This window comes from Oncorhynchus gorbuscha, unplaced genomic scaffold (assembly GCF_021184085.1).
Source record: "Oncorhynchus gorbuscha isolate QuinsamMale2020 ecotype Even-year unplaced genomic scaffold, OgorEven_v1.0 Un_scaffold_2042, whole genome shotgun sequence".
Lineage (NCBI taxonomy): Eukaryota > Metazoa > Chordata > Actinopteri > Salmoniformes > Salmonidae > Oncorhynchus > Oncorhynchus gorbuscha.
This window is the reverse complement of record NW_025746650.1, coordinates 1-22,500: the sequence shown is the minus strand read 5'-3', so window position 1 is coordinate 22,500 and position 22,500 is coordinate 1. Positions and strand designations below refer to the sequence as shown.

Below are 22,500 nucleotides of genomic sequence, written 5' to 3'. Positions count from 1 at the left end.
GACATTGATGATTTCCATGGAGGACATTCACTTAGTCTGACAATGAGAGAGGGACAGACAGTGACAGTCTTAACAGACAGGACTAGAAAAGCTAGGTGTGTCCTATGTTTTGGTAATAAAATACATGATCATGTGTTCTCTCATCTTACTATCTTGTCTATTTTATATATTGTATCTGTGTAAATATCCATGTATATCAGGGTTTAATTTGACTGCCATTTGGGATAAAGAAAAGTAAGTTGGTCCCCTGATGAGGTGAACTAACAGAGTAACAGGCCTTTCAGATGAGGTGAACTAACAGGCCTTTCTGAATAGGTGAACTAACAGAGTAACAGGCCTTTCAGATGAGGTGAACTAACAGAGTAACAGGCCTTTCAGATGAGGTGAACTAACAGAGTAACAGGCCTTTCTGATGAGGTGAACTAACAGAGTAACAGGCCTTTCTGATGAGGTGAACTAACAGAGTAACAGGCCTTTCTGATGAGGTGAACTAACAGAGTAACAGGCCTTTCAGATGAGGTCAACTAACAGAATGATGCTGGCGTTCTGCCAGGGAGTAGTACACATTCTGTGAAGGGAGTGGTACACAGCGTTGTACGAGATCTTCAGTCTCTTGGCAATTTCTCACATGGAATAGCCTTCATTTCTCAGAACAAGAATAGATTGACGAGTTTTAGAAGAAAGTTCTTTGTGTTTCTGGCCATTTTGAGCCTGTAATCGAACTCACAAATGCTGATGCTCCAGATACTCAACTTGTCTAAAGGCCAGTTTTATTGCTTCTTTAAACATTTTCCAGCTGTGCTAACATAATTGCAAAAGTGTTTTCTAATGATCAATTATCCTTTTAAAATTATAAAGAAGAAATTAGCTAACACAACATACCATTGGAACACAGGAGTGATGGTTACTGATGATGGGCCTCTTTACATATATGTAGATATTCCATTTTTTTAAATTATACAATAGTCATTGTTAATGTTGTCAATGTCCACACTGTATTTCTGATCAATTTGATGTTATTTATGCAGCGTGTGAAGCAGCCCTTCACAGTCTACACCACCGTTCAAAAGTTTGGGGTCACTGAGAAATGCCCTTATTTTTTAAAGAAAATCACTTATTTCATCCATTAGAAAAATGTGATTTTCTTTCAAAAATAAGGACATTTCTAAGTGACCCCAAACTTGTGAACGGTGGTGTAGACTGTGAAGGGCTGCTTCACATGCTGCATCAGATTGTCTTTCATCACAGAGGTCAGGGTCACAGAGAAGTGGGACTCCACAGGACATTGGTCCAATATCACAGCCGGCGTTGCCACGGAAATTAGCTCAGCGCTTCCTCTAACACAAATTGTTTTTATTTTCGTTTCAACATTTCCTCTTCAACAGTTGAGTTCCCATGAAGAAATCAGCATATTGTGCAATGGTTGAAGATTAAAATATCCAAAATGCACAAAATGTTTTTTTAGTTTTTTTTTAAGTCAATGTCTTCTGACTGAGATGTTTATCAGAAAACAACTGTTGAAAGAGGAAGACACAAGGACAACAGTTTGTGCACAAGAACGATGTTTGTTGCTGCACCCATTATTTTGCAATAAGGTTTGTGAATGAAAGCCCTTCGCTTCCTACCCACAGGGTACAGGCCCTTCGCTTCCTACCCACAGGGTACAGATGTCTCTGAAAAATACAGTCAACTCACCACCATACAAGTTAAGAATTATCAGTGAATAGGCTTCCACCCACAGAAAGACTTAATGAAAGAAAGAAAGAAAGAAAGAAAGAAAGAAAGAAAGAAAGAAAGAAAGAAAGAAAGAAAGAAAGATATTCCATCCGAAACTGAAAGTAAGTAGATATCTGAACAACTGAGAACAGTACAGTAGACATCTGGTATACTACTGAACAGTAAGTAGATATCTGGTATACTACTGAGTGACAGTACAGAAGATATCTGGTATACTACTGAGTGACAATACAGTAGACATCTGGTATACTACTGAGTGACAGTACAGTAGACATCTGGTATACTACTGAGTGACAGTACAGTAGATATCTGGTATACTACTGAGTGACAGTACAGTAGATATCTGGTATACTACTGAGTGACAATACAGTAGACATCTGGTATACTACTGAGTGACAGTACAGTAGATATCTGGTATACTACTGAGTGACAGTACAGTAGATATCTGGTATACTACTGAGTGACAATACAGTAGACATCTGGTATACTACTGAGTGACAGTACAGTAGATATCTGGTATACTACTGAGTGACAATACAGTAGACATCTGGTATACTACTGAGTGACAGTACAGTAGATATCTGGTATACTACTGAGTGACAATACAGTAGACATCTGGTATACTACTGAGTGACAGTACAGTAGATATCTGGTATACTACTGAGTGACAATACAGTAGATATCTGGTATACTACTGAGTGACAGTACAGTAGATATCTGGTATACTACTGAGTGACAGTACAGTAGATATCTGGTATACTACTGAGTGACAATACAGTAGACATCTGGTATACTACTGAGTGACAGTACAGTAGATATCTGGTATACTACTGAGTGACAGTACAGTAGATATCCGGTATACTACTGAGTGACAATACAGTAGACATCTGGTATACTACTGAGTGACAGTACAGTAGATATCTGGTATACTACTGAGTGACAATACAGTAGACATCTGGTATACTACTGAGTGACAGTACAGTAGATATCTGGTATACTACTGAGTGACAATACAGTAGACATCTGGTATACTACTGAGTGACAGTACAGTAGATATCTGGTATACTACTGAGTGACAATACAGTAGATATCTGGTATACTACTGAGTGACAGTACAGTAGATATCTGGTATACTACTGAGTGACAGTACAGTAGATATCTGGTATACTACTGAGTGACAGTACAGTAGATATCTGGTATACTACTGAGTGACACAGTACAGTAGATATCTGGTATACTACTGAGTGACAGTACAGTAGATATCTGGTATACAACTGAGTGACACAGTACAGTAGATATCCGGTATACTACTGAGTGACAATACAGTAGATATCTGGTATACTACTGAGTGACAGTACAGTAGATATCCGGTATACTACTGAGTGACAGTACAGAAGATATCTGGTATACTACTGAGTGACAGTACAGTAGATATCTGGTATACTACTGAGTGACAGTACAGAAGATATCTGGTATACTACTGAGTGACAGTACAGAAGATATCTGGTATACTACTGAGTGACAGTACAGTAGATATCTGGTATACTACTGAGTGACAGTACAGAAGATATCTGGTATACTACTGAGTGACAGTACAGAAGATATCTGGTATACTACTGAGTGACAATACAGTAGACATCTGGTATACTACTGAGTGACAGTACAGTAGATATCTGGTATACTACTGAGTGACAATACAGTAGACATCTGGTATACTACTGAGTGACAGTACAGTAGATATCTGGTATACTACTGAGTGACAGTACAGTAGATATCTGGTATACTACTGAGTGACAATACAGTAGACATCTGGTATACTACTGAGTGACAGTACAGTAGATATCTGGTATACTACTGAGTGACAGTACAGTAGATATCTGGTATACTACTGAGTGACAATACAGTAGATATCTGGTATACTACTGAGTGACAATACAGTAGACATCTGGTATACTACTGAGTGACAATACAGTAGATATCTGGTATACTACTGAGTGACAGTACAGTAGATATCTGGTATACTACTGAGTGACAATACAGCAGATATCTGGTAGTACAATACAGTATATCTGGTATACTACTGAGTGACAGTACAGTAGATATCTGGTATACTACTGAGTGACAGTACAGTAGATATCTGGTATACTACTGAGTGACAGTACAGTAGATATCTGGTATTCTACTGAGTGACAGTACAGTAGATATCTGGTATACTACTGAGTGACAGTACAGTAGATATCTGGTATACTACTGAGTGACAGTACAGTAGATATCTGGTATACTACTGAGTGACATCCGGTATACTACTGAGTGACAGTACAGTAGATATCTGGTATACTACTGAGTGACCGTACAGTAGATATCTGGTATACTACTGAGTGACAGTACAGTAGATATCTGGTATACTACTGTGACAGTATAGATATCTGGTATACTACTGAGTGACAGTACAGTAGATATTTGGTATACTACTGAGTGACAGTACAGTAGATATCTGGTATACTACTGAGTGACAGTACAGTAGATATCTGGTATACTACTGAGTGACAGTACAGTAGATATCTGGTATACTACTGAGTGACAGTACATTAGATATCTGGTATACTACTGAGAGACAGTACAGTAAATATCTGGTATACTACTGAGCGACAGTACAGTAAATATCCGGTATACTACTGAGAGACAGTACAGTAAATATCTGGTATACTACTGAGTGACAGTACAGTAAATATCCGGTATACTACTGAGAGACAGTACAGTAGCTTTAAAACGTGAAGATCCTACTGTCCAATAAATAATAGCAATGTAGTGAAAAGGCTTCCATGTCCATTCTGTTCTAGGGAAAATTAATACTGTATACTTGACACTGTTGTCTTTCTGTTTAAATACTGTTCACTTTACACTGTTGTCTTTCTGTTTAAATACTGTACACTTTACACTGTTGTCTTTCTGTTTAAATACTGTACACTTTACACTGTTGTCTTTCTGTTTAAATACTGTTCACTTTACACTGTTGTCTTTCTGTTTAAATACTGTACACTTTACACTGTTGTCTGTCTGTTTAAATACTGTTCACTTTACACTGTTGTCTTTCTGTTTAAATACTGTTCACTTTACACTGTTGTCTTTCTGTTTAAATACTGTATACTTGACACTGTTGTCTTTCTGTTTAAATACTGTTCACTTTACACTGTTGTCTTTCAGTTTTACACTGTTGTCTTTCTGTTTAAATACTGTTCACTTTACACTGTTGTCTTTCTGTTTAAATACTGTACACTTTACACTGTTGTCTTTCTGTTTAAATACTGTTCACTTTACACTGTTGTCTTTCTGTTTTACACTGTTGTCTTTCAGTTTTACACTGTTGTCTTTCTGTTTAAATACTGTACACTTTACACTGTTGTCTTTCTGTTTAAATACTGTACACTTTACACTGTTGTCTTTCTGTTTAAATACTGTACACTTTACACTGTTGTCTTTCTGTTTAAATACTGTACACTTTACACTGTTGTCTTTCTGTTTAAATACTGTACACTTTACACTGTTGTCTTTCAGTTTTACACTGTTGTCTTTCTGTTTAAATACTGTACACTTTACACTGTTGTCTTTCTGTTTAAATACTGTTCACTTTACACTGTTGTCTTTCTGTTTAAATACTGTTCACTTTACACTGTTGTCTTTCTGTTTAAATACTGTACACTTTACACTGTTGTCTTTCTGTTTAAATACTGTACACTTTACACTGTTGTCTTTCTGTTTAAATACTGTTCACTTTACACTGATGTCTTTCTGTTTAAATACTGTACACTTTACACTGTTGTCTTTCAGTTTAAATACTGTTCACTTTACACTGTTGTCTTTCTGTTTAAATACTGTTCACTTTACACTGTTGTCTTTCTGTTTAAATACTGTACACTTTACACTGTTGTCTTTCTGTTTAAATACTGTACACTTTACACTGTTGTCTTTCAGTTTTACACTGTTGTCTTTCTGTTTAAATACTGTACACTTGACACTGTTGTCTTTCTGTTTAAATACTGTTCACTTTACACTGTTGTCTTTCTGTTTAAATACTGTACACTTTACACTGTTGTCTTTCAGTTTTACACTGTTGTCTTTCTGTTTAAATACTGTACACTTGACACTGTTGTCTTTCTGTTTAAATACTGTTCACTTTACACTGTTGTCTTTCTGTTTAAATACTGTACACTTGACACTGTTGTCTTTCTGTTTAAATACTGTTCACTTTACACTGTTGTCTTTCTGTTTAAATACTGTTCACTTTACACTGTTGTCTTTCTGTTTAAATACTGTTCACTTTACACTGTTGTCCTTCTGTTTAAATACTGTTCACTTTACACTGTTGTCTTTCTGTTTAAATACTGTACACTTTACACTGTTGTCTTTCTGTTTAAATACTGTACACTTTACACTGTTGTCTTTCTGTTTTACACTGTTGTCTTTCTGTTTAAATACTGTACACTTTACACTGTTGTCTTTCTGTTTAAATACTGTTCACTTTACACTGTTGTCTTTCTGTTTAAATACTGTACACTTTACACTGTTGTCTTTCTGTTTAAATACTGTACACTTGACACTGTTGTCTTTCTGTTTAAATACTGTTCACTTTACACTGTTGTCTTTCTGTTTAAATACTGTTCACTTTACACTGTTGTCTTTCTGTTTAAATACTGTACACTTTACACTGTTGTCTTTCTGTTTAAATACTGTTCACTTTACACTGTTGTCTTTCTGTTTAAATACTGTACACTTTACACTGTTGTCTTTCTGTTTTACACTGTTGTCTTTCTGTTTAAATACTGTACACTTTACACTGTTGTCTTTCAGTTTTACACTGTTGTCTTTCTGTTTTACACTGTTGTCTTTCTGTTTAAATACTGTACACTTTACACTGTTGTCTTTCAGTTTTACACTGTTGTCTTTCAGTTTTACACTGTTGTCTTTCTGTTTAAATACTGTTCACTTTACACTGTTGTCTTTCTGTTTAAATACTGTTCACTTTACACTGTTGTCTTTCTGTTTAAATACTGTACACTTTACACTGTTGTCTTTCTGTTTAAATACTGTTCACTTTACACTGTTGTCTTTCTGTTTTACACTGTTGTCTTTCTGTTTAAATACTGTTTATTTTACACTGTTGTCTTTCTGTTTAAATACTGTTTATTTTACACTGTTGTCTTTCTGTTTAAATACTGTTCACTTTACACTGTTGTCCTTCTGTTTAAATACTGTTCACTTTACACTGTTGTCTTTCTGTTTAAATACTGTACACTTTACACTGTTGTCTTTCTGTTTAAATACTGTACACTTTACACTGTTGTCTTTCTGTTTTACACTGTTGTCTTTCTGTTTAAATACTGTACACTTTACACTGTTGTCTTTCTGTTTAAATACTGTTCACTTTACACTGTTGTCTTTCTGTTTAAATACTGTACACTTTACACTGTTGTCTTTCTGTTTAAATACTGTACACTTGACACTGTTGTCTTTCTGTTTAAATACTGTTCACTTTACACTGTTGTCTTTCTGTTTAAATACTGTTCACTTTACACTGTTGTCTTTCTGTTTAAATACTGTACACTTTACACTGTTGTCTTTCTGTTTAAATACTGTTCACTTTACACTGTTGTCTTTCTGTTTAAATACTGTACACTTTACACTGTTGTCTTTCTGTTTTACACTGTTGTCTTTCTGTTTAAATACTGTACACTTTACACTGTTGTCTTTCACACTGTTGTCACTGTGTTGTCTTTCTGTTTAAATACTGTTTACACTGTTGTCTTTCTGTTTAAATACACTGTTGTCTTTCTGTTTAAATACTGTACACTTTACACTGTTGTCTTTCAGTTTTACACTGTTGTCTTTCTGTTTAAATACTGTACACTTTACACTGTTGTCTTTCTGTTTAAATACTGTTCACTTTACACTGTTGTCTTTCTGTTTAAATACTGTTCACTTTACACTGTTGTCTTTCTGTTTAAATACTGTACACTTTACACTGTTGTCTTTCTGTTTAAATACTGTTCACTTTACACTTTGTCTTTCTGTTTTACACTGTTGTCTTTCTGTTTAAATACTGTTTACTTTACACTGTTGTCTTTCTGTTTAAATACTGTACACTTTACACTGTTGTCTTTCTGTTTTAAAAATACTGTACACTTTACACTGTTGTCTTTCTGTTTAAATACTGTATACTTTACACTGTTGTCTTTCTGTTTAAATACTGTACACTTTACACTGTTGTCTTTCTGTTTAAATACTGTTTTACACTGTTGTCTTTCTGTTTTTACACTGTTGTCTTTCTGTTTAAATACTGTACACTTTACACTGTTGTCTTTCTGTTTAAATACTGTACACTTTACACTGTTGTCTTTCTGTTTAAATACTGTTCACTTTACACTGTTGTCTTTCTGTTTTAATGTTGTCTTTCAGTTTTACACTGTTGTCTTTCTGTTTAAATACTGTACACTTTACACTGTTGTCTTTCTGTTTAAATACTGTACACTTTACACTGTTGTCTTTCTGTTTTACTGTTGTCTTTCTGTTTAAATACTGTACACTTTACACTGTTGTCTTTCTGTTTAAATACTGTACACTTTACACTGTTGTCTTTCTGTTTAAATACTGTTTACTTTACACTGTTGTCTTTCAGTTTTACACTGTTGTCTTTCAGTTTTACACTGTTGTCTTTCTGTTTAAATACTGTACACTTTACACTGTTGTCTTTCTGTTTAAATACTGTACACTTTACACTGTTGTCTTTCTGTTTAAATACTGTACACTTTACACTGTTGTCTTTCTGTTTAAATACTGTACACTTTACACTGTTGTCTTTCTGTTTAAATACTGTACACTTTACACTGTTGTCTTTCTGTTTAAATACTGTACACTTTACACTGTTGTCTTTCAGTTTTACACTGTTGTCTTTCTGTTTAAATACTGTACACTTTACACTGTTGTCTTTCTGTTTAAATACTGTTCACTTTACACTGTTGTCTTTCTGTTTAAATACTGTTCACTTTACACTGTTGTCTTTCTGTTTAAATACTGTTCACTTTACACTGTTGTCTTTCTGTTTAAATACTGTTGTCTTTCTGTTTTACACTGTTGTCTTTCTGTTTAAATACTGTACACTTTACACTGTTGTCTTTCTGTTTAAATACTGTTCACTTTACACTGTTGTCTTTCTGTTTAAATACTGTTTTTACACTGTTGTCTTTCTGTTTAAATACTGTACACTTTACACTGTTGTCTTTCTGTTTAAATACTGTTCACTTTACACTGTTGTCTTTCTGTTTAAATACTGTACACTTTACACTGTTGTCTTTCTGTTTAAATACTGTACACTGTTGTCTTTCTGTTTTACACTGTTGTCTTTCTGTTTAAATACTGTACACTTTACACTGTTGTCTTTCTGTTTAAATACTGTTCACTTTACACTGTTGTCTTTCTGTTTAAATACTGTACACTTTACACTGTTGTCTTTCTGTTTTACACTGTTGTCTTTCTGTTTAAATACTGTACACTTTACACTGTTGTCTTTCTGTTTAAATACTGTACACTTTACACTGTTGTCTTTCTGTTTAAATACTGTACACTTTACACTGTTGTCTTTCTGTTTAAAAATACTGTACACTTTACACTGTTGTCTTTCAGTTTAAATACTGTTGTTTACACTGTTGTCTTTCTGTTTTACACTGTTGTCTTTCTGTTTAAATACTGTACACTTTACACTGTTGTCTTTCTGTTTAAATACTGTCTTTCACTTTTACACTGTTGTCTTTCTGTTTAAATACTGTTCACTTTACACTGTTGTCTTTCTGTTTAAATACTGTACACTTTACACTGTTGTCTTTCAGTTTTACACTGTTGTCTTTCTGTTTTACACTGTTGTCTTTCTGTTTAAATACTGTACACTTTACACTGTTGTCTTTCAGTTTTACACTGTTGTCTTTCAGTTTTACACTGTTGTCTTTCTGTTTAAATACTGTTCACTTTACACTGTTGTCTTTCTGTTTAAATACTGTACACTTTACACTGTTGTCTTTCTGTTTAAATACTGTTCACTTTACACTGTTGTCTTTCTGTTTTACACTGTTGTCTTTCTGTTTAAATACTGTTCACTTTACACTGTTGTCTTTCTGTTTAAATACTGTACACTTTACACTGTTGTCTTTCTGTTTTACACTGTTGTCTTTCTGTTTAAATACTGTACACTTTACACTGTTGTCTTTCTGTTTAAATACTGTTCACTTTACACTGTTGTCTTTCTGTTTAAATACTGTTCACTTTACACTGTTGTCTTTCTGTTTTAATACTGTTGTCTTTCAGTTTTACACTGTTGTCTTTCTGTTTAAATACTGTTCACTTTACACTGTTGTCTTTCTGTTTAAATACTGTACACTTTACACTGTTGTCTTTCTGTTTAAATACTGTACACTTTACACTGTTGTCTTTCTGTTTAAATACTGTACACTTTACACTGTTGTCTTTCAGTTTTACACTGTTGTCTTTCTGTTTAAATACTGTACACTTTACACTGTTGTCTTTCTGTTTAAATACTGTTCACTTTACTTTCTGTTTTACTGTTGTCTTTCTGTTTAAATACTGTTCACTTTACACTGTTGTCTTTCTGTTTAAATACTGTTCACTTTACACTGTTGTCTTTCTGTTTAAATACTGTACACTTTACACTGTTGTCTTTCTGTTTAAATACTGTACACTTTACACTGTTGTCTTTCACACTGTTGTCTTTCTGTTTAAATACTGTACACTTGACACTGTTGTCTTTCTGTTTAAATACTGTTCACTTTACACTGTTGTCTTTCTGTTTAAATACTGTACACTTTACACTGTTGTCTTTCAGTTTTACACTGTTGTTTTCTGTTTAAATACTGTACACTTGACACTGTTGTCTTTCTGTTTAAATACTGTTCACTTTACACTGTTGTCTTTCTGTTTAAATACTGTTCACTTTACACTGTTGTCTTTCTGTTTAAATACTGTTCACTTTACACTGTTGTCTTTCTGTTTAAATACTGTTCACTTTACACTGTTGTCTTTCTGTTTAAATACTGTTCACTTTACACTGTTGTCTTTCTGTTTAAATACTGTTCACTTTACACTGTTGTCTTTCTGTTTAAATACTGTACACTTTACACTGTTGTCTTTCTGTTTAAATACTGTACACTTTACACTGTTGTCTTTCTGTTTTACACTGTTGTCTTTCTGTTTAAATACTGTACACTTTACACTGTTGTCTTTCTGTTTAAATACTGTTTTTACACTGTTGTCTTTCTGTTTAAATACTGTACACTTTACACTGTTGTCTTTCTGTTTAAATACTGTTCACTTTACACTGTTGTCTTTCTGTTTAAATACTGTTCACTTTACACTGTTGTCTTTCTGTTTAAATACTGTTCACTTTACACTGTTGTCTTTCTGTTTAAATACTGTACACTTTACACTGTTGTCTTTCTGTTTTACACTGTTGTCTTTCTGTTTAAATACTGTTCACTTTACACTGTTGTCTTTCAGTTTTACACTGTTGTCTTTCTGTTTTACTGTTTCTTTCTGTTTAAATACTGTACACTTTACACTGTTGTCTTTCAGTTTTACACTGTTGTCTTTCAGTTTTACACTGTTGTCTTTCTGTTTAAATACTGTTCACTTTACACTGTTGTCTTTCTGTTTAAATACTGTTCACTTTACACTGTTGTCTTTCTGTTTAAATACTGTACACTTTACACTGTTGTCTTTCTGTTTAAATACTACTGTTCACTTTACACTGTTGTCTTTCTGTTTTACACTGTTGTCTTTCTGTTTAAATACTGTTTTTTACACTGTTGTCTTTCTGTTTAAATACTGTACACTTTACACTGTTGTCTTTCTGTTTAAATACTGTACACTTTACACTGTTGTCTTTCTGTTTAAATACTGTACACTTTACACTGTTGTCTTTCTGTTTAAATACTGTACACTTTACACTGTTGTCTTTCTGTTTAAATACTGTACACTTTACACTGTTGTCTTTCTGTTTAAATACTGTACACTTTACACTGTTGTCTTTCTGTTTTACACTGTTGTCTTTCTGTTTAAATACTGTACACTTTACACTGTTGTCTTTCTGTTTAAATACTGTACACTTTACACTTGTCTTTCTGTTTTACACTGTTGTCTTTCTGTTTAAATACTGTACACTTTACACTGTTGTCTTTCTGTTTAAATACTGTTTTTACACTGTTGTCTTTCTGTTTAAATACTGTACACTTTACACTGTTGTCTTTCTGTTTTACACTGTTGTCTTTCTGTTTAAATACTGTACACTTTACACTGTTGTCTTTCTGTTTAAATACTGTTTAAATACTGTTCACTTTACACTGTTGTCTTTCTGTTTAAATACTGTACACTTTACACTGTTGTCTTTCTGTTTAAATACTGTACACTTTACACTGTTGTCTTTCTGTTTAAATACTGTACACTTTACACTGTTGTCTTTCTGTTTAAATACTGTTCACTTTACACTGTTGTCTTTAAAATATATTTCATGTTTTATTGCCACATACACTGGATTCTACACCTGCATTGCTTGCTGTTTGGGGTTTTAGGCCGGGTTTCTGTACAGCACTTTGAGATATCAGCTGATGTACGAAGGGCTATATAAATACATTTGATTTGATTTGATTTGATAGGTGCAGTGTAATATGTTGTTTACAGGGTCAGACATAGTAGTATGATAGGTGTTGTTCTACAGGGTCAGTCATAGTAGTATGATAGGTGTTGTTTTACAGGGTCAGTCATAGTAGTATGATAGGTGTTGTTTTACAGGGTCAGTCATAGTAGTATGATAGGTGCAGTGTAATGTGTTGTTTTACAGGGTCAGTCATAGTAGTATGATAGGTGTTGTTTTACAGGGTCAGTCATAGTAGTATGATAGGTGTTGTTCTACAGGGTCAGTCATAGTAGTATGATAGGTGTTGTTTTACAGGGTCAGTCATAGTAGTATGATAGGTGTTGTTTTACAGGGTCAGTCATAGTAGTATGATAGGTGCAGTGTAATGTGTTGTTTTACAGGGTCAGTCATAGTAGTATGATAGGTGTTGTTTTACAGGGTCAGTCATAGTAGTATGATAGGTGTTGTTTTACAGGGTCAGTCATAGTAGTATGATAGGTGTTGTTTTACAGGGTCAGTCATAGTAGTATGATAGGTGTTGTTTTACAGGGTCAGTCATAGTAGTATGATAGGTGTTGTTTTACAGGGTCAGTCATAGTAGTATGATAGGTGCAGTGTAATGTGTTGTTTTACAGGGTCAGTCATAGTACAGCACCCCTGGAGCCAATCAGAAGGCTGTAACCTATAGACCTGCCACCCTAATAACAGGCCTCCAGGACCATAAGCCCATAGTGATTTTAAATGATGTTTAAGAAGACAGAGTGCCATGTTTTGACCACACTGCCCTCTTCCAGGAACACGTGGTCCTCTGTAGCTCAGCTGGTAGAGCATGGCTCTTTCGCAAAGCCAGGATAACTGGTTTCATTTCCCGGGACCACCCCTTACGTTAAAACATGTACGCACGCAAGTCTCTGTGGATAAAAGTCTCTGCTAAATCGCATAATATTACTATTATTATTAAAAATCCTACCTGTTAACTTTTGCTACCCAGTAATAAAATGTTGAATGTGACTAAACGGCACCTGTTAGTCACATTGTGTTCTCTCACGAGGGCCAGTCAAGGTAGCCTAGTGGTTAGAGTGTTGGACTAGTAAATGGAAGGTTGCAAGTTCAAATCCCTGAGCTGACAAGGTACAAATCTGTTGTTCTGCCCCTGAACAGGCAGTTAACTCACTGTTCCTAGGCCATCATTGAAAATAAGAATTTGTTCTTAACTGACTTGCCTAGTAAAATAAAGGTACAATTTTAAAAAGTCCCAAATGGCTCCCTATTCACTACATAGTGCACTGCTTATGTATCCCTGGTCTAAAGTAGTGCACTATATTAGGGAATAGGGTAGCACAGGGCTCTGGTCTAAAGTAGTGCACTATATAGGGAATAGGGTAGCACAGGGCTCTGGTCTAAAGTAGTGCACTATATAGGGAATAGGGTTATATAGGGCTCTGGTCTAAAGTAGTGCACTATATAGGGAATAGGGTAGCACAGGGCTCTGGTCTAAAGTAGTGCACTATATAGGGCTCTGGTCTAAAGTAGTGCACTATATAGGGAATAGGGTAGCACAGGGCTCTGGTCTAAAGTAGTGCACTATATAGGGAATAGGGTAGCACAGGGCTCTGGTATAAAGTAGTGCACTATATAGGGAATAGGGTAGCACAGGGCTCTGGTCTAAAGTAGTGCACTACATAGGGAATAGGGTAGCACAGGGCTCTGGTCTAAAGTAGTGCACTATATAGGGAATAGGGTAGCACAGGGCTCTGGTCTAAAGTAGTGCACTATATAGGGAATAGGGTAGCACAGGGCTCTGGTCTAAAGTAGTGCACTATATAGGGAATAGGGTAGCACAGGGCTCTGGTCTAAAGTAGTGCACTATATAGGGAATAGGGTAGCACAGGGCTCTGGTCTAAAGTAGTGCACTATATAGGGAATAGGGTAGCACAGGGCTCTGGTCTAAAGTAGTGCACTATATAGGGAATAGGGTAGCACAGGGCTCTGGTCTAAAGGGACTATAGGGAATAGGGTAGCACAGGGCTCTGGTCTAAAGTAGTGCACTATATAGGGAATAGGGTAGCACAGGGCTACATAGGGAATAGGGTAGCACAGGGCTCTGGTCTAAAGTAGTGCACTATATAGGGAATAGGGTAGCACAGGGCTCTGGTCTAAAGTAGTGCACTATATAGGGAATAGGGTAGCACAGGGCTCTGGTCTAAAGTAGTGCACTATATAGGGAATAGGGTAGCACAGGGCTCTGGTCTAAAGTAGTGCACTATATAGGGAATAGGGTAGCACAGGGCTCTGGTCTAAAGTAGTGCACTATATAGGGAATAGGGAATGATGACACAGACCCTCGTCAGTTAAAGCAGAGATCGTTTAAAAGGGGGAACGGTAGATCTATTTTTGAACCAGTGCTGTGTAATTTACTTTATTTCAAGACGGTAATTTCATATCCCCCTATGATTTCAAGGATGAAGTAGTGTGGCCTGGATGTTTTCTGAAACCCCGGAGAATGTTGCTGGCAACACTGTGCTGTCAGCACCGCGAGGACATCGGACAACATTCCATGTCAGAACGAGGAGCTAAAAACCAAATCTGCAGAATCGCCTCTCAAATGCTTTCCGTTCAACCCAATAGCACCTTGTTTCTCCCCTCAGCAGGCTATTAAGAAGGTCAAGTCAGTTTAGAACGTCCTCCACATGTAAACACCAGACCAGCAGAACGGCCTCACTACACTCGCAATGCCTTGTTATACATCTTTACTATACATCTGTTCACATCATTGACTTTCACATCATTTCTTGTCGTGATGCGTAAATCTTGTCCTATAGTTTTATTGAATTTATTTTTGTATTTTTTTATCCCAGGCCCCATCTCCGCAGGAGGAGGCCTTTTGCCTTTTGGTAGGTCGTCATTGTAACTAAGAATTTGTTCTGAACTGACTTGCCTAGTTAATTAAAAAGGTTAATTAAAAGGTTCATTAAAAAGGTTAAATAAAAAGTGAAATAAAAGATTGAATAAACAAAACATTTGAGAGACACCTTGACAGGAGTTATTGTCAACTTGATATGTTCTCCCAGCATGCACTGCATTCTCAGGAGTAACGAGGACTACCTAAAGATAGTTGGTGATGTAATGATCCCAGATCAGCAGGACATAGGGAGAACAGAGACTAACTGTCCACCAGTAACCACCCCTCCTCATTGTGTTCCACGACCCCACTAGTATCGAGGCCCACGCTGGGTTCAGGTGACTGGCTAGTCACTGCACTAACGTTGTGTACAGCAGGTCGTCCTTCATTCTAAACACACAGGTGGGAGGGTTTCCATACTTTAAGTGTGTAGCTTCAGTAGGCATACATTTACAAATAACCAAGGCATGGTAATCATGCATATGATATTGTGCAACGTGGGGTACGCCAACATGACATTCTGCCGTCTGGAAGGACAAGCATCAGACGAGACACCCTTCCACATGGTGTAGGACGGGATCTCCCTACAGGTCATTCACAGGTTGTTGACAGGGACAGACACGGGAGTATTTCTGCAACATGCTCAGAAAGAGCTGTCACAATGATCCCTCTGAAGGTGCATCGTTCCTCCCTGAAGTAGTACTGTACTGTTAACCCAAGAGACGCAGAGAACAAAAGCCTTGTAGTACTGTACTGTTAACCCAAGAGACGCAGAGAACAAAAGCCTTGTAGTACTGTACTGTTAACCCAAGAGACGCAGAGAATAAAAGCCTTGTAGTACTGTACTGTTAACCCAAGAGACGCAGAGAACAAAAGCCTTGTAGTACTGTACTGTTAACCCAAGAGACGCAGAGAACAAAAGCCTTGTAGTACTGTACTGTTAACCCAAGAGACACAGAGAATAAAAGCCTTGTAGTACTGTACTGTTAACCCAAGAGACACAGAGAATAAAGCCTTGTAGTACTGTACTGTTAACCCAAGAGACACAGAGAACAAAAGCCTTGTAGTACTGTACTGTTAACCCAAGAGACACAGAGAACAAAAGCCTTGTAGTACTGTACTGTTAACCCAAGAGACGCAGAGAATAAAAGCCTTGTAGTACTGTACTGTTAACCCAAGAGACACAGAGACTAAAAGCCTTGTAGTATCTGTGTCCCTGTAGTACTGTACTGTTAACCCAAGAGACACAGAGAACAAAAGCCTTGTAGTACTGTACTGTTAACCCAAGAGACGCAGAGAATAAACGCCTTGTAGTACTGTACTGTTAACCCAAGAGACACAGAGAACAAAAGCCTTGTAGTACTGTACTGTTAACCCAAGAGACACAGAGAATAAAAGCCTTGTAGTACTGTACTGTTAACCCAAGAGACCCAGAGACTAAAAGCCTTGTAGTACCTGTGTCCCTGTAGTACTGTACTGTTAACCCAAGAGACACAGAGAATAAAAGCCTTGTAGTACTGTACTGTTAACCCAAGAGACACAGAGACTAAAAGCCTTGTAGTACTGTACTGTTAACCCAAGAGACACAGAGACTAAAAGCCTTGTAGTACCTGTGTCCCTGTAGTACTGTACTGTTAACCCAAGAGACACAGAGAATAAAAGCCTTGTAGTACTGTACTGTTAACCCAATAGACACAGAGAATAAAAGCATTGTAGTACCTGTGTCCCTGTAGTACTGTACTGTTAACCCAAGAGACACAGAGAATAAAAGCCTTGTAGTACTGTACTGTTAACCCAATAGACACAGAGAATAAAAGCATTGTAGTACCTGTGTCCCTGTAGTACTGTACTGAGAAACAGATAATAAAATCCTTGTAGTACCCGTGTCCCTGTAGTACTGTACTGAGAAACAGAGAATAAAAGCCTTGTAGTACCGGTGTCCCTGTAGTACTGTACTGAGAAACAGAGAATAAAAGCCTTGTAGTACCTGTGTCCCTGTAGTACTGTACTGTTAACCCAAGAGACACAGAGAATAAAAGCCTTGTAGTACCTGTGTCCCTGTAGTACTGTACTGAGAAACAGAGAATAAAAGCCTTGTAGTACCTGTGTCCCTGTAGTACTGTACTGTTAACCCAAGAGACACAGAGAATAAAAGCCTTGTAGTACCTGTGTCCTGCACACCATCCAGGGGGTGGAAGTCTTGAAGATTGAGAATAAAAACAGAACAACAGTCTATGTCTCCGTCAGACTGACATTCTTCCAGTCCCCTCTGCTCTGCTCTCTGTGGTTGTCGAGGCTGGCTTCAGTCCGGTGGTTGACTGTGTCTGTCTGTTAAAGTCTGGTCTGTTCAGGCTGGCTGGTTCCAGTATTATGTGAAGCGGTTGCTCATCATTAACACCTCCTTATAAAGAACGGGATGAGTCAATGACAGAGCTCTTCAGTCAGTCAGGATGCAGTGGAGAGGAACGGCAGGCAGACAGACAGCTAACTCACCACAGAGAGAGAGAGAGAGAGAGAGGCAGACAGACAGCTAACTCACCACAGAGAGATAGACACACGAGTCGCAACGCACTAAAGAACGACACACAGCTCAGGAACAGACAGATTGGTGACAGGGTGGGTGTGTTTGTGTGCGCATGCATTTGAAGAGGATGTGGGGAGGACCCTGAGTGCCTGACTGCTCATCAGCCGGTTCACCATCTAAATCACCAGCTCGGGCTCCTGGATACCTTCTACACGACGACACACAGACAGCACAGAGAGACAGCACAGAGAGACAGCATACCTTCTACACGACGACAAACAGACAGCACAGAGACACAGCACAGAGAGACAGCACAGAGACACAGCACAGAGAGACAGCATGCCTTCTACACGACGACAAACAGACAGCACAGAGACACAGCACAGAGAGACAGCATGCCTTCTACACGACGACAAACAGACAGCACAGAGACACAGCACAGAGACACAGCACAGAGAGACAGCATGCCTTCTACACGACGACAAACAGACAGCACAGAGACACAGCACAGAGACACAGCCCAGAGACACAGCACAGACACACAGACAGCACAGAGAGACAGCACAGCAGGGAGAGACAGCACAGCAGTGAGAGACAGCACAGAGAGACAGACAGGGAGACAGCACAGCAGAGAGACAGCACAGCAGAGAGAGACAGCACAGAGACACAGCACAGAGAGACAGACAGTACAGAGACACAGCACAGAGAGACAGACAGCACAGAGAGACAGACAGCACAGAGAGACAGCACAGGGAGACAGCACAGAGAGACAGACAGCACAGAGACACAGCACAGAGAGACAGCAAAGAGAGACGACACAGCACAGACACACAGACAGCACAGAGAGACAGACAGAGAGACAGCACAGCAGAGAGAGACAGCACAGAGACAGACAACACAGAGAGACAGACAGCACAGAGACAGACAGCACAGAGAGACAGACAGCACAGAGAGACAGACAGCACAGAGACACAGACAGCACAGAGAGACAGCACAGCACAGAGAGACAGCATGCTTTCTACATGATGACAGACAGACAGCACAGGGAGACAGCACAGAGACACAGCACAGAGAGACAGCACAGAGACAAAGCACAGACACACAGACAGCACAGAGAGACAGACAGAGAGACAGCACAGCACAGAGAGACAGCATGCCTTCTACACGACGACAAACACAGCAGAGAGACAGCATGCCTTCTACACGACGACAAACAGACAGCACAGAGACGCAGCACAGAGACACAGCACAGAGAGACAGCATGCCTTCTATACGACGACAGACAGACAGACAGCACAGAGAGACAGACAAGGGGACTGCACAGCAAAGAGAGACAGCACAGAGAGACAGCACAGAGACACAGCACAGAGAGACAGACAGCACAGAGACACAGCACAGAGACACAGCACAGAGACACAGCACAGACAGCACAGAGAGACAGACAGCACAGAGAGACAGACAGCACAGAGAGGCAGCACAGAGAGGCAGCACAGCACAGAGAGGCAGCACAGAGAGGCAGCACAGCACATAGAGGCAGCACAGCACAGAGAGGCAGCACAGAGAGGCAGCACAGAGAGGCAGCACAGCACAGAGAGGCAGCACAGCACAGACAGGCAGCACAGCACAGAGAGGCAGCACAGCACAGAGAGGCAGCACAGCACAGAGAGGCAGCACAGACAGGCAGCACAGCACAGAGAGACATGAAATGAACTCAAAGGACGTCTGTGGTAAAAATAAAAAAAAGTTTTAAAAAATAAGAAGAATTGCGTCAAATGGTAAAAAGAGACCAAGCTGCAATGTTCCCATCCTGGTTTATCAGTCCCATCCTGGTTTATCAGTCCCATCCTGGTTTATCAGTCCCATCCTGGTTTATCAGTCCCATCCTGGTTTATCAGTCCCATCATGGTTTATCAGTCCCACCATGCTGCCATCTATGTTCCCATCCTGGTTTATCAGTCCCATCCTGGTTTATCAGTCCCATCATGGTTTATCAGTCCCATCATGGTTTATCAGTCCCACCATGCTGCCATCTATGTTCCCATCATGGTTTATCAGTCCCATCATGGTTTATCAGTCCCATCCTGGTTTATCAGTCCCATCCTGGTTTATCAGTCCCACCAAGCTGCCACCTATGTTCCCATCATGGTTTATCAGTCCCATCATGGTTTATCAGTCCCATCCTGGTTTATCAGTCCCATCCTGGTTTATCAGTCCCATCATGGTTTATCAGTCCCATCATGGTTTATCAGTCCCATCATGGTTTATCAGTCCCATCCTGGTTTATCAGTCCCATCATGGTTTATCAGTCCCACCATGCTGCCATCTATGTTCCCATCATGGTTTATCAGTCCCATCATGGTTTATCAGTCCCATCATGGTTTATCAGTCCCATCCTGGTTTATCAGTCCCATCATGGTTTATCAGTCCCATCATGGTTTATCAGTCCCATCATGGTTTATCAGTCCCATCATGGTTTATCAGTCCCATCATGGTTTATCAGTCCCAACGTCTCCCAACGTCACCCTCATCGTTACTGTATACTGCAGAACTACACAGACACAACAGACACACAGCACCCTGGGAGATGGGTAATCACAGCACCCTAGGGAGATGGGTAATCACAGCACCCTGGGAGATGGGTAATCACAGCACCCCGGGGAGATGGGTAATCACAGCACCCCGGGGAGATGGGTAATCACAGCACCCTGGGAGATGGGTAATCACAGCACCCCGGGGAGATGGGTAATCACAGCACCCCAGGGAGATGGGTAATCACAGCACCCTAGGGAGATGGGTAATCACAGCACCCTAGGGAGATGGGTAATCACAGCACCCTATGGAGATGGGTAATCACAGCACCCTAGGGAGATGGGTAATCACAGCACCCTAGGGAGATGGGTAATCACAGCACCCCGGGGAGATGGGTAATCACAGCACCCTAGGGAGATGGGTAATCACAGCACCCAGCACAGCACCCTAGGGAGATGGGTAATCACAGCACCCCGGGAGATGGGTAATCACAGCACCCCTGGGAGATGCCACAGCACCCCGGGGAGATGGGTACACAGCACCCCGGGGAGATGGGTCATGGGAGATCATTAGCACCCCAGGGAGATTAACACAGGGCATGATGTCATTGGGTCATCTCAGACCCCAGGGAGATGGGTAATAGCTGAGACCCTAGGAGATGGGTAGAACATCAGCTACAGATTGAGCTGTAATACACAGGGCTGTGTGTCTGACTGGAGGATGTAGTGGTAGTAGTAACATCTACTACAGGTTGAGCTGTATACACAGGGCTGTGTGTCTGACTGGAGGATGTAGTGGTAGTAGTAACATCTACTACAGGTTGAGCTGTATACACAGGGCTGTGTGTCTGACTGGAGGATGTAGTGGTAGTAGTAACATCTACTACAGGTTGAGCTGTATACACAGGGCTGTGTGTCTGACTGGAGGATGTAGTGGTAGTAGTAACATCTACTACAGGTTGAGCTGTATACACAGGGCTGTGTGTCTGACTGGAGGATGTAGTGGTAGTAGTAACATCTACTACAGGTTGAGCTGTATACACAGGGCTGTGTGTCTGACTGGAGGATGTAGTGGTAGTAGTAACATCTACTACAGGTTGAGCTGTATACACAGGGCTGTGTGTCTGACTGGAGGATGTAGTGGTAGTAGTAACATCTACTACAGGTTGAGCTGTATACACAGGGCTGTGTGTCTGACTGGAGGATGTAGTGGTAGTAGTAACATCTACTACAGGTTGAGCTGTATACACAGGGCTGTGTGTCTGACTGGAGGATGTAGTGGTAGTAGTAACATCTACTACAGGTTGAGCTGTATACACAGGGCTGTGTGTCTGACTGGAGGATGTAGTGGTAGTAGTAACATCTACTACAGGTTGAGCTGTATACACAGGGCTGTGTGTCTGACTGGAGGATGTAGTGGTAGTAGTAACATCTACTACAGGTTGAGCTGTATACACAGGGCTGTGTGTCTGACTGGAGGATGTAGTGGTAGTAGTAACATCTACTACAGGTTGAGCTGTATACACAGGGCTGTGTGTCTGACTGGAGGATGTAGTGGTAGTAGTAACATCTACTACAGGTTGAGCTGTATACACAGGGCTGTGTGTCTGACTGGAGGATGTAGTGGTAGTAGTAACATCTACTACAGGTTGAGCTGTATACACAGGGCTGTGTGTCTGACTGGAGGATGTAGTGGTAGTAGTAACATCTACTACAGGTTGAGCTGTATACACAGGGCTGTGTGTCTGACTGGAGGATGTAGTGGTAGTAGTAACATCTACTACAGGTTGAGCTGTATACACAGGGCTGTGTGTCTGACTGGAGGATGTAGTGGTAGTAGTAACATCTACTACAGGTTGAGCTGTATACACAGGGCTGTGTGTCTGACTGGAGGATGTAGTGGTAGTAGTAACATCTACTACAGGTTGAGCTGTATACACAGGGCTGTGTGTCTGACTGGAGGATGTAGTGGTAGTAGTAACATCTACTACAGGTTGAGCTGTATACACAGGGCTGTGTGTCTGACTGGAGGATGTAGTGGTAGTAGTAACATCTACTACAGGTTGAGCTGTATACACAGGGCTGTGTGTCTGACTGGAGGATGTAGTGGTAGTAG

The 22,500-nt window shown here is 39.4% G+C and overlaps 1 protein-coding gene across 1 annotated transcript in view; it reads right to left on the bottom strand.

Annotated features, from left to right (window-relative positions):
• pald1a (phosphatase domain containing paladin 1a) overlaps positions 1–17,930 on the bottom strand; it is a 69,468-nt gene extending 51,538 nt beyond the window's left edge. Inside the window, exon 1 of the mRNA XM_046338617.1 lies at positions 17,499–17,930. The gene's annotated coding sequence lies outside the window, so the exon portion shown is untranslated. The remainder of the gene's footprint in view (positions 1–17,498) is intronic.
• Positions 17,931–22,500: the final 4,570 nt, after the last annotated feature.